A 12,538-nucleotide genomic window follows, 5' to 3' on the forward strand; every position below is an offset into this window, starting at 1 on the left:
CAAATAAATAAAATCTTTAAAAAAAAAAAAAAAAAAGTAGGGTGAAAGGAGACAAAGGACTCAATATATACAGAACTACAAAGACTCAAAGATGTCACAACAGAAGAAATTAGACCCTTTGACAGAGATTATCCAAAGGGTAATGACCAACTCTATAGTCGAATAGTACCACCACCAACAAAAAAGCAACTAAAACCAGAACTTGGTAACACTGCATATCATCCAGGAGCCCAACATCAAAATTACATAAATTACCAAGTTTTGGATTGTATGTGATAAGCTAGAAATCTGATATACTGCTGGCAGATGTGAAAATTGGTACAAGGCTTTGGGGAAGGGCTTGGTAGTATCTATTAAAGCTGAACATACTTAACCATATTTACCAACAATTCAGTCCCACATATATCGCCAACAGATATGTGTGCATGTTCCACTAAAACAAATTATAGATCTTACATGCCAGCACTATTCATGACAGTCCTGCACTGAGAACCTCGCCCTCCCATTAACAGGAGAATGATGCGATCACTTGATATTCACACAATGGAATCGATTTTTTTTTTTTTTTTTTTTAAGATTTTATTCATTCATTTGACAGACAAAGCGAGAGAAGGAACACAAGCAGGGGGAGTGGGAGAGGGAGAAGCAGGCTTCCCGCCGAGCAGGGAGCCCGATGCGGGGCTCGAGCCCAGGACCCCGAGATCATGACCTGAGCTGAAGGCAGACGCTTAATGACTGAGCCACCCAGGCGCCCTGGATTGATCTACTCTAATGAATGATGCACAGTAACATGCAGGAATACACATCATTTCACAAAGAGAAAGCAAAAAAGCCAAATACCAAAGAGTCCCCATTACCTGACTACATATATATAAAGTACAAAAGTGAGTACAGCAGTTTCCTACGTTACATGGTAAGAGTGCTGACCTTAGGGAAAAGTTACTGAGGAGCTCAAGGGGAATTTTATTTTTTAAGATTTTATTTGACAGAGATGCGAGAGAGGGAACACAAGCAGGGGGAGTGGGAGAGGGAGAAGCAGGCTTCCTGTGGAGCAGGGAGCCCAACGCGGGGCTCGATCCCAGGACCCTGAGATCATGACCTGAGCCGAAGGCAGACACTTAACGACTGAGCCACCCAGGCACCCCTCAAGGGGAATTTTAGATACAATATTTTCTTTCTTGATCTCATTGGCTTAGAGATACCAGTTTGTGAAAGTCCATAGCACTGTTCACTTGTGATCTACACATGTGACCTTAAAAACAAAAACATCAAAAACATAATAGATAAGTATCACAATATAAATGTACTAACAAATTGGAATTAAAAGTAGGAATTTCACAGACTAGATTTTAAAAGCAATCTTTAATTTCTAGCTAAAGCAATGTTACTGAATGCACAATCACGAAGAATGAAACAGAATTTTCTTACTATGAACACAGGAAACAAAAGATAGTAAAAAAAATAAGGTGTTAGGAAAAACATTAAAGAACTTGGAAAATCCAAACCCCAATATCTCCATTGGAATATCAAATATAAGTAAACCACATGTTGCTGGTAACAAACTTTGCTTGAGGGGCGCTTGGGTGGCTCAGTTAAGTGTCTTTGTCTCAGGTCATGATCCCCGGATCCTGGGATCAAGCCCCACATCCAGTTCTGGCCTCAGTGGTAAGCCTGCTTCTCCCTCTCCACCCTGCTTATGCTTTCAAATTTAAAAAAAACAAAACAAACCTTTGCTTGAATATATTCAACTGGAATTATCCTCTAGCTATAAATTAAAACAGGATAAAATCAACAAAACAAAAACCCATGTAGTGATAACCAAATAACCAGCACAATACAAATACCATATAGAATAATCTTTAACATGAAAGGAGATTATCAGTTATTAGTGTTATTTTACAACATCAAAAGTTACACTATTTAAATATTCTACTTCATGGATAACATCTGTACATATATATACACACACGTATAAAGACACAAATACTTATATATAGGGAAACATTCATTTTTACTCCTGCAATATAAATCCATTCATCACAGAGGGATGACATCATCAAGATGGTGAAATAGGTAGTTCCCACTTCAGTACTTTGAAAATAAGCTCAGGGGCGCCTGGGTGGCTCAGTCATTAAGCGTTTGCCTTTGGCTCAGGTCATGATCCCAGGGTCCTGGGATTGAGCCCCGCGTCGGGCTCCCTGCTCCGTGAGAAGCCTGCTTCTCCCTCTCCCACTCCCCCTGCTTGTGTTCCCCCTCTTGCTGTCTCTCCCTCTGTCAAATAAAATCTTAAAAAAAAAAAAAAAAAAACTAGCAACTATTCACATAAGACATCAACGGGCAAACACTCTCAGTACTCAGGGGTGAGGCTGAAGAACCCCCTGGACCACAGAGACCAAGAAGGGCAACATTAGAAGGGTAAGAGGAACAATTTTACATTGATCACAATGCACCTTCCCTGGGCCAGCACAGTCCCACCATAAAGGACCAAAAGAAATTGCAATTGCTCCACCAAGGAAAAGAGAGCCCATGGTGGGCATCCAGCATTCCCGAAATGGCAAGCCCCTTCCTGGGTGGCCCACTGAGATCTCACCTCATGAGGATCCCTGGGGGAATCTGTGGTGCTGGACCAGTGGGGAATCACACAGACATGGAGAAAGTGGGTAGGGCTTACAAAACCAGTGCTGAAATCTTGAAAGACTGCCAGACAAGACTGTGTTCCACCTTGCAGTGACACCCAGTCCGAGATCCCAGTGACTCTGCTCATGTGCAGAGTGGAAATGAACCCTCCTGGTTGAGGAGATTTAGCAGCCTCTATGTCTGACTTGGTTCTCCAGTCAATAGGTTGAACCAGAAAATTAAGGCCGTTCTGTGGCTCTTCATGAGTAGGTAGGAAAGTTGGAAGTCACTTCCCACTGCTGAGCATAGTCTCTACTCCTGCCCCTCCAGGAAGACTGAACAAAGACCGTAGGCAACCACAGAGCCTTTTTTTTTTTTTTTTTAAGAATTTGACAGAGACACAGCGAGAGAGGGAACACAAGCAGGGGGAGTGGGAGAGGGAGAAGCAGGCTTCCCACTGAGCAGAGAGCCCGGTGCGAGCCTCGATCCCAGGACTCTGGGATCATGATCTGAGCTGAAGGCAGACGCTTAACTGACTGAGCCACCCAGGCGCCCCCCCCACCACAGAGCCTCTCTTACAGGCTTATGTGGAGAGAGCCAACCCGGCAGTGTTGCCCTAGTGTTGAGTATAACATCTGACTCTCCCTGACCAGGGAACTTGAACAGTGAATCCAGGCAGTCTAGAGCCTAGCCAAGGGTACTGCCCAGCAACAGAGAATGTCCTTCAGCCCTGCCAAATCTGAATATCACCTCTGGCCCCAGCTAACCACGGAGTTGCCAGCATAGGTTTGGAAACATGGGACCACAGTGTCAATGGACATCTATCTGGTGGTCTGTAATCTTAGAGAATAAAATTACACCCAAAATGATTGTGGGGCACCTAGGTGGCTCAGTCGTTAGGCGTCTGCCTCCAGATCAGGTCATGATCCCAGGGTCCTGGGATTAAGCCCTGCATCAGGCTCCCTGCTCAGTGGGGAGTATGCTTCTCCCTCTCTCTCTGCCCCTCCCCAACCTGCTGATACTTGCGCTCGCTCGCTCTTTCGTGCTCACTTGCTCTCAAATAAAATCTTAAAAAAAAAGATTGCAGGTGGCATCTGGGTGGCTCAGTAGTTAAGCGTCTGCCTTCGGCTCAGGTCATGATCCCAGGGTTCTGGGATCGAGCTCAAAATTGGGCTTCCTGCTGCACGGGAAGCCTGCTTCTCCCTCTCCCACTCCCGCTGCTTGTATTCTCGCTCTTGCTGTGTCTCTGTCAAATAAAATCTTTAAAAAAAAAAAATTGCTAATATTTTAAACCAGAAGCTGCCATGTCCCTGGGGTAACTCTAGAAGAAATTACAGTTGGCTACCTTCAGATGACAGAATAAAACCTCTCAAACTTGCCTTTATTCCATTTCAGTAAAGGAAGAGGTACAGATACAAGAGTGAGAAATTCTGCAGAAGTCCGATGAAAAGTGGACCAGACAGATCATTCCAGTTATCAAATTTTCCAAGGTTCAATATTCACATTCACGTAGAGAGGACTCAGCATGATTGTGGACTATCTTTTCGTGAAAAATAAAATCCAACATATTCACTAGAGTCTGACATGTTCCTTTGCATAAAATGTACAATGTATGTTCCATAATTAATGCTTTATCCACTGTAATGTATTTAATGTTCTTGATTCTATGTGTTAGTGCTAATACTATTGTCCTTTTATGGACAGAAAGGATTTAGATAAAAAGGTTTAGTGAGCCTCTCGATATTGGTAGAGTCAGCGTTTAAATATGGATACCTTAAAAGTCAACATGGGGCAGCCAGGTCAAATGCCCTTCCAGAAGGTGACCTGTGTTTGGATTCTCTTTCCTCTTTAAAACTCAATGATTCACCCAGAAGTCTTCACACAGAACAACTTCCATGAACTCAGACTCCAAACTGAAAATTCTAGGCCACATTACACACACATAGCCTGAATGGCTTTCTGGTTAACTACTCTAAACACACAGGAAAGGCCCAGCAATGAGTCCACTTTCACACCTAGAGAACCAAGACTATATACCTGTGTATCTGACTACATTTTGGTAGGGCAAATACCTTTATGAAGAACACAACTATAAATGGGTCCTCAGACATTGGTTCTCAACATCTGTTCCCTAGACAGGCACCTGAGATTGGGTAAGAAAGGTAAGTTGGGGGGGCTGTACCCCAGAACTATTGACATGGTAATGTGGGGCTAGGCACAACAATCCAAGATTTACAGATCCTCCAGGTGACTCGGACTCAGGCTAAATTTGACAACCTCTGCAGGAACTAAGTCACTCAATCCTCAGTTATCCAAACAGAAGTCACTCTTAGAAACCCTCTATGCTTGGGGATGCCTGGGTGGCTCAGTCGTTAAGTGGTTGCCTTCAGCTCAGGTCATGATCCCAGGGTTCTGGGATTGAGACCCATATCAGGCTCCCTGCTCAGTAGGAAGCCTGGTTCTCCCTCTCCCACTGCCCCTGCTTTGTTTTCCCTCTCTCGCTGTGTCTGTCAAATAAAATCTTAAAAAAAAAAAAACAAAACCCTCTATGCTTGTGGCCATGTTAACTGTTGTGACATACAAACACAAACACACATTTTCTTTATTCATAAATGAATCTAACAATCTGTCTGGTCTTCCTCCTCTTCCTTCTCTTTTCTCTCTACCCTCTTTGAGCTTGCTGAGATCACCCCAAATACATGTTACTTCACAATCCTGAATGAAAACAATCCACATTTATGTTAATTAGAACAGGGGTGTGTGGGTGGCTCTGCTGGTTAAATGGCTCAGGTCATGATCTCAGGGTCCTGGGGTCGAGCCCTGATTCGGACTCTCAGCTCAGCCAGTAGTATGCTTCAGGATATTCTCTTTCCCCTACTCCTCCATCTACTCACTTGCTCTGCTCTAAAATAATCTTGGGGCGCCTGGGTGGCTCAGTCGTTAAGCATCTGCCTTTGGCTCAGGTCATGATCCCAGGGTCCTGGGATCGAGCCCTGCATCGGGCTCCCTACTCAGCAGAGAGCCTGCTTCTCCCTCTCCCACTCCCCCTGCTTATGTTCTCTCTCGCGCTGTGTCTCTGTCTGTCAAATAAATTAAATCTTTAAAATAAATCTTTTTAAAAAATAAAGTGGGTCTCCTGGGTGCTCTGTTGGTTAAGCATCCAACTATAAGTTTCAATTCAGGTCATGATCCAAGGGCTGTGAGTATAAGCACAACGCCTGGGGGTGGACAATACCAAAGAGTAGAAATGGAAAAATCAGGATTACCCTAGGGTGTCTAATCTATTTTATAAGACCCGAGTGTGTACCTACTCATTGTGTACCTAACAGAAAATATGCACGGTCTTTTCTATATTTACACATCAGCCTTTTCATTATATAGCAGACCACAAAGGGTACTGAAAAATGATTCCTCTTCAATTGATGCAATGTTCAATATGACTGTAACTTGCTAACCAGCTTAATTTCATCAGTTTCTACAACTGATGAAATCCTCTTTCCTCTCAGTGCAGGAGGGGTGTAGGGACAGCATGGGCTGTGAAACAACAGAGGGACAGCTAGCCCCAAAACTGGGCAGGCTGTTTAAAGCAGAACTGGTCTCTATGGGGATAGATGACCTGCTTCTCAGTCACTGCCTTGCACATAGCTCAGAGCACAGGACTAGACTCATCATGGGGCTGAGTGGAAGTGAGGGAGGGCCCTGCCAACCTAAGGTCAGCTTCCTTGGAAGGTCACCCATCTATACTGGATCAGACCTATATTGGGGTTATATACCTGGGATACCAGGGCTTTGTGGAACCACAACACGCACCTGGCTGGTTCCGACTAGTAATGTCCAACAGCGTTCATCTTCAACATCCACTCTCATGTGACATCTTCAAGCTATGCACACAATATTTATTTTTTTTTTTAAAGATTTTATTTATTTGAGAGAGAGAATGAGAGACAGATAGCAAGAGAGGGAAGAGGGTCAGAGGGAGAAGCAGACCCCCCGCTGAGCAGGGAGCCCGATGTGGGACTCGATCCCGGGACTCCAGGATCATGACCCGAGCTGAAGGCAGTCGCTTAACCAACTGAGCCACCCAGGCGCCCCTATGCACACAATATTTAAATCATCCAATACCCCCCTCTATACATCAGTCCATGAATCTGGGCCTGGAAAAGTACAGTTATCTCTGTCATCCAACAGCAACTGGTCCTCAGGAGCACCAGAGAATTAATTAAATCATGAGAAAAGCATCAGACTTCCCAGAAAAGCACCACAATTCGCAAGAATGCATCTCTGTCACATTTGCTCATCACAAGTACCTTCCTAAGGCCTTGCAGTAACCAAAGAACTTCCCCACATTTCAAGAGTTCTCCATATTTGGTTTTCGTAGGATTTATCTTCCTCTCGAACTGTGTCATCATCATGTTTTATCTGTCCTCACAACTCTCAAAGTGCCAAGTACCTAAATTAATCCTGGGGCCCATCGATGGAGTTTTCCTATGCTTCCAATGAAGAGGTGACAATATTGTATTTAAATCTCAATTATGGCCTAAAATGATCCTGTTACCAACCATTTACCATTCAATTAGAAAATTCCAAGCTATTCCTAAGGATCTACAAGGGCCTGCAAGGCTTAGACGGGAGGGGGAGAGCCGTGACAATGGGGTCTCTGAAACACAGGAACAAAGGTCAGTTTTGATACCTGCATCACTGCAATGGAGATGAAGAGACAGAAGAACTGGAGAGGATTGAGAAAAACAAAATTTACCTTTCTAGATTCAGAGTCCATAGTGTAGCCTTGGACAGGGGTCCTCTCCCCAATGAAGAATTCATGCCAATGCTTCGGCTTAGACATGTTTCATCTCTTACCTTGTTCTGCGTCATCACTCCTAAAAAAGTATTGATTTCTTCCTGAGGTATAACATCTACTCAGCAACAGAATACACATTCTTCTTGAGTATACATGGAACATTCTCCAGAATAGTTTACATACAGGGTCAAAAATTGGGTCTTGAATGGTACAGAAAGATTGAGATTATTCCCTCCATTTTTCAGACCACACTGCTTTAAATTTGAACTCAATCACAAGAGAAAATTTGGAAGGAAAACAAATGGAGATTAAGGAGAATCCTACTCAAGAATGAATGGGTCAAACAGGAAATTAAATTAGAATTAAAAAAAATATGGAAACAAATTAAAATGAAAACACGACTGTTCAGGACATTTGGGATGCAGCAAAGGCAGTCCTAAGAGGGAAGTATATAGCAATACAGGCCTTTCTCAAGAAAAAGACAAATCTCAAATACATGCTCTAACCTTCCATCTAAAGGAGCTGGGGGGAAAAAAAAAAACAAACAGCAAATAAAGCCTAAATCCAGAAGAGACATAAAAGATTAGAGCAGAAATCAATGATATAGAAATAAAAAACAAACCAACAGTAGAACAGATCAACAAATCTAAGAACTGGATCTTTGAAGGAATTAAAATAAACCAAACCCCTAGCAGGAATTTATAAGATTGATAAAGCAAACCCCTAGCAGACTTACCAGAAAGAGCAGAGAGAGGACCCAAATAAATAAAATCATGAATGAAAAATGAGAGATCACAACCAACACTGAAGAAATACATTTATAACAAAATATTGTAATTATATACCAACAAATTAGGATATCTGGAAGAAAGATGGATGCATTCCTCGAAAACTCTAACCTACCAAAACTGAAGCAAGAAGAAATAGAAACCTGAGTAGACCCATAACCAGCAAAGAAATTGAAGCAGTAGGTCAACAATCTCCCAACAAACAAGAATCCAGGGCTGGATGACCTCACAGTGGAATTGTATCAAACAATTCAAGGAGAATTAATACCTATTCTTCTGAAACTGTTTCAAAAAGTAGATGTGGAAGGAAAACTTACAAACTCATTCTATGAGGCATTACCCTGATTCCAAAACCAGACAAAGACCCCACTCAAAAGGAGAATTACAGACCAATATCCCTGACGAACATAGATGCAAAAACTCTCACCCAGATACTAACAATGGGATGCAAAAGTGCATTAAAAGGATAATTCACCAGGACCAAGTGGGATTTATTCCTGGGCTGTAAGCATGGTTCAACATTCACAAATCAATCAATGTGATAAACCACATTAATAAAAGAAAGGACAAGAACCATATGATCCTCTCAATCGATAAAGAAAAAGCATGTGACAAAATACAGCATCTTTTCTTGATAACAATCTGCAGTGTAAGGATAGAAGGAACATAACTTGACATCATAAAGGACATATATGAAAAACCCACAACTAATATCAACACAGAAAAATTGAGAGCCTTTGCCCTAAGGTTAGGAACATGGTGGGGATGTCCACTCTCACCACTGATGTTCAATATAGTCCTGGAAGTCCTAACCTCAGCAGACAATAAAAAGTAAAATAAAATGTATCCAAATCAGCAAAGTAGCAGTTAAACTCTCACTATTCACAGACGACGTGATACTCTATGTAGAAACCTCAAAAGACTCCACACATGGGCGCCTGGGTGGCTCAGTCGGTTAAGCGTCTGCCTTCAGCTCCAGTCATGATCCTGGGGTCCTGGGATCGAACCCCACATAGGGCTCCCTGCTCTGTGGGAAGCCTGCTTCTCCCTCTCCCACTCCCCCCTGCTTCTGTCCCCTCCCTGGCTGTGTCTCTGTCAAATAAATAAAAATCTTAAAAAAAAAAAAAAAAAAAAAAAAAAAGACTCCACCCAAAAATTGACAGAAGTGATACAGTATTCAGCGAAGTTGCTGGATATAAAAATCAATGCATAAGCTGGTTGCATTGCTATACACTAACAAGGCAAAATAAAGAGAAATCAAGGAATTGATCTCATTTATAATTGCACCAAAAACCATAAGATACCTAGGAATAAACCTAACCAAAGAGGGAAAGGATCTGTACTCTGAAAACTACAGAACACTTAGGAAAGAAATTGAGAAGGACACACACACACACAATAAATCAATGGAAAAACATTTCATGCTCATAGATTGGGAGCACAATATTGTTAAAATATCTGTGCAACCGAAAGCACTCTACACATTCAATGCAATCCCTATCAAAATGCCATCAGCATTTTTCACACTGGAATAATCCTAAAATATATATGGAAACAAAAATTAGCAATAATTGCACCTCGGATAAACCTCATTGGCTACGATACTGCCACTGCGCAAAGCTATATGGAAACAGACTCCAAATATCCGAAGTAATGATGAAAAGGAACACCAAAGCTGGAAACATCAAAATTCCTGACTTCAAGTTATATCACAAAGCTATAATCATCAAGACAGTATGGCTGGCACAAAAACAGACACCTAGATCAATGCAACAGAAGAGAGCCCAGAAATGGGCCCTCAACTCTATGGTCAACTAATCTTCAACAAAGCAGTAAAGAATATCCAATGGAAATTGGACAATGTCCTCAAAAAAATGGTGTTGGGAAAATTGGACAGCCACATCTAGAAGAATGAAACTGAGCCATTTTCTTACACCATACACAAAGATAAACTCAAAATGGATCAAAGACCTAAATGAGAGACAAGAATCCATCAAAATCCTAGAGGAGAACACGGGCAGTAAACTGACCTTGGCCGCAGCAACTTCTTGCTAGACACGTCTCCAAAGGCAAAGGAAACCAAAGCAAAAATGAACTATTAGGACTTCATCAAGATAAAAACCTTTTGGGGTGCCTGGGTGGCTCAGTCGGTTAAGCAACTGCCTTTGGCTCAGGTCATGATCCCAGGGTCCTGGGATAGAGCCTCGCATTGGGCTCTCTGCTCAGTGGGAAGCCTGCTTCTCACTCTCCCACTCCCCCTGCTTGTGTTCCCTTTGTTGCTGTCTCTGTGTGTCAAATAAATAAAATCTTAAAAAAAAAAAAAAAAAAAAGATAAAATCCTTTTGCACAGCAAAGGAAACAGTCAACAAAACCAAAAGACCAGATGTCCATTCACAGATGAATGGATAAAGATGTGGTGTTTGTGTGTATGTATATTTGGATATATACATATTTAATGGAACACACACACACACACACACACACACACACATCAGGGAGACAAAGATTGTGACACTTGCCCACAACAGCAGTTCACCCTCCCTGACACTCCAGGACAACACTGAGAAAATTCTTACCTCTCCTCAAAAGAGAAACAAATGAGTGACCTGTCTGTTCAGTGATCTCACTACTTTGCTGCTGCCTGAGGACATGTTTCTGTCATGCAGGACATGGAAGGAGGAAGGAATGACAGCACCCTCTGGATGCAGTGTGGTGGCTGCTCAGCCCAAAGGTGAGCATTTGTTCAACCAATGGAGAGACTACAGAGATGAAGACAAAGAGAGGAAGGTGTCATGGACTCTAAAAAGTAACTACACTTTGAAAGCTGGGAAATCACAAATTTTCAGATATAACAAATGCCCAGAACATGTGGGAGAGGTCCCCCAATTGCTGTTTGTGTTGATCTGCACAAGGCAAGTCCATAATCCTAGGCCCAGAGGCTTTTTTTTTAAATTCCCAAATGTCAACAAAAGATAATAAGGCATGCAAAGAACCAGGAAAACGTGTTCTAATCAGAGGAATGAAATAAATGTCCAATACTGGCTCTAAATTAATTACGAACTAGTTATTGCCTGCTGAAGAATTCAAATAACCATCATAAAGGTGCTTATGGAGGAAGAAGAAAAACAGGTAACTAAATGTTATCAAGAAAGTATGCAGGACCAAAATGGAAATCCAAAGAAACAGACAATAAAACAAACCATCAACCAGAAATTGGGAGCTGAAGAATACAATTACTGAAGTTAAAAACATACCACTGGGTCACCCACAGACTTGATCAAGCAGAAGAAATATTCAGACAACTTAAAGACCTGGTTTTTTTGTTGTTATTGTTTTGTTTTTAAAGACCCCTTGCTTTAAATTATCTGCTGAGAGGACCAAAGAAAAATGTGGAATAGGATAGCATCTAGGAACTCATGGGACACCAACAAGTGGTCCCATATGTACATTAAGGGGACCCCAAAAGGAGAGGGAAGTGAAATGGGGCAGAGGGCTTACATGAAAATCTAAGGGCCTGTATTTCCCACGCATGTGGAAAGAACAACTTCAACAAGCTCAGGAAATTCAAAGTGGGATAAATGTCAAGACATCAACACAGTGACACCTTATAATTAACCTATGAAAAATCAAAGGTGAAAAGAGAATTTTGAGACCATATGACAGAAGCAACTCATCTTATACAAGAGATCTCCTATAAGATTAGTAGTGGGATTCACAGCAGACCTGATAGGAAGAACTGCATGGGACAGTGTATTCAAGCACTGAAAGATCAAAATATCCACCAAGAGTACTCTATCTGGGAAACGGTTTTCCATGAAGGTAGAAATGAAGACTTCCCCACATAGAAACCCCTGTAAGTTTACCAGTAGACTTGTCCTACAAAAAAATGTTAAAGGAAGCACATCTAGTTGAAATAAGAGGATTCTAAACAGAAACTAAAACCACAGGACAACATAAAGCTCTGCTAAATATAAATATTTCCACAATTATAGAAACCCGTAGTGTTGTAATGAGATAGCACACGTTGCTTATATTTCTACCTCAAGATACATTAAAAATCAAGGCATAAAAAATCATAAATGTAGGTAATAAAGTACACAACATAAAAGAATTTGTGATATCAGAAACAAGGTGTGTACAGGAATGGAGATAAGTAGAATGATTTTGGATGCAATTGAGAATCTCAGTTTAAAATGGTTTTTTTTAGGGGCGCCTGGGTGGCTCAGTTGGTTAAGCGGCTGCCTTCGGCTCAGGTCATGATCCTGGAGTCCCGGGACCGAGTCCCGCATCGGGCTCCCTGCTCAGCAGGGAGTCTGCTTATCCCTCTGACCCTCCC

The 12,538-nt window shown here is 41.9% G+C and overlaps 1 non-coding gene across 1 annotated transcript; it reads right to left on the reverse strand.

Moving 5' to 3' along the window:
• Nucleotides 1–9,684: 9,684 nt before the first annotated feature.
• Nucleotides 9,685–9,824, reverse strand: LOC123323331. Its single transcript, XR_006539335.1, has one exon. It is a non-coding gene; the product is annotated as a U4 spliceosomal RNA (small nuclear RNA).
• Between the last annotated feature and the right edge of the window lie 2,714 nt (nt 9,825–12,538).

The sequence above is a fragment of the Neomonachus schauinslandi genome, chromosome 16, assembly GCF_002201575.2.
Source record: "Neomonachus schauinslandi chromosome 16, ASM220157v2, whole genome shotgun sequence".
Lineage (NCBI taxonomy): Eukaryota > Metazoa > Chordata > Mammalia > Carnivora > Phocidae > Neomonachus > Neomonachus schauinslandi.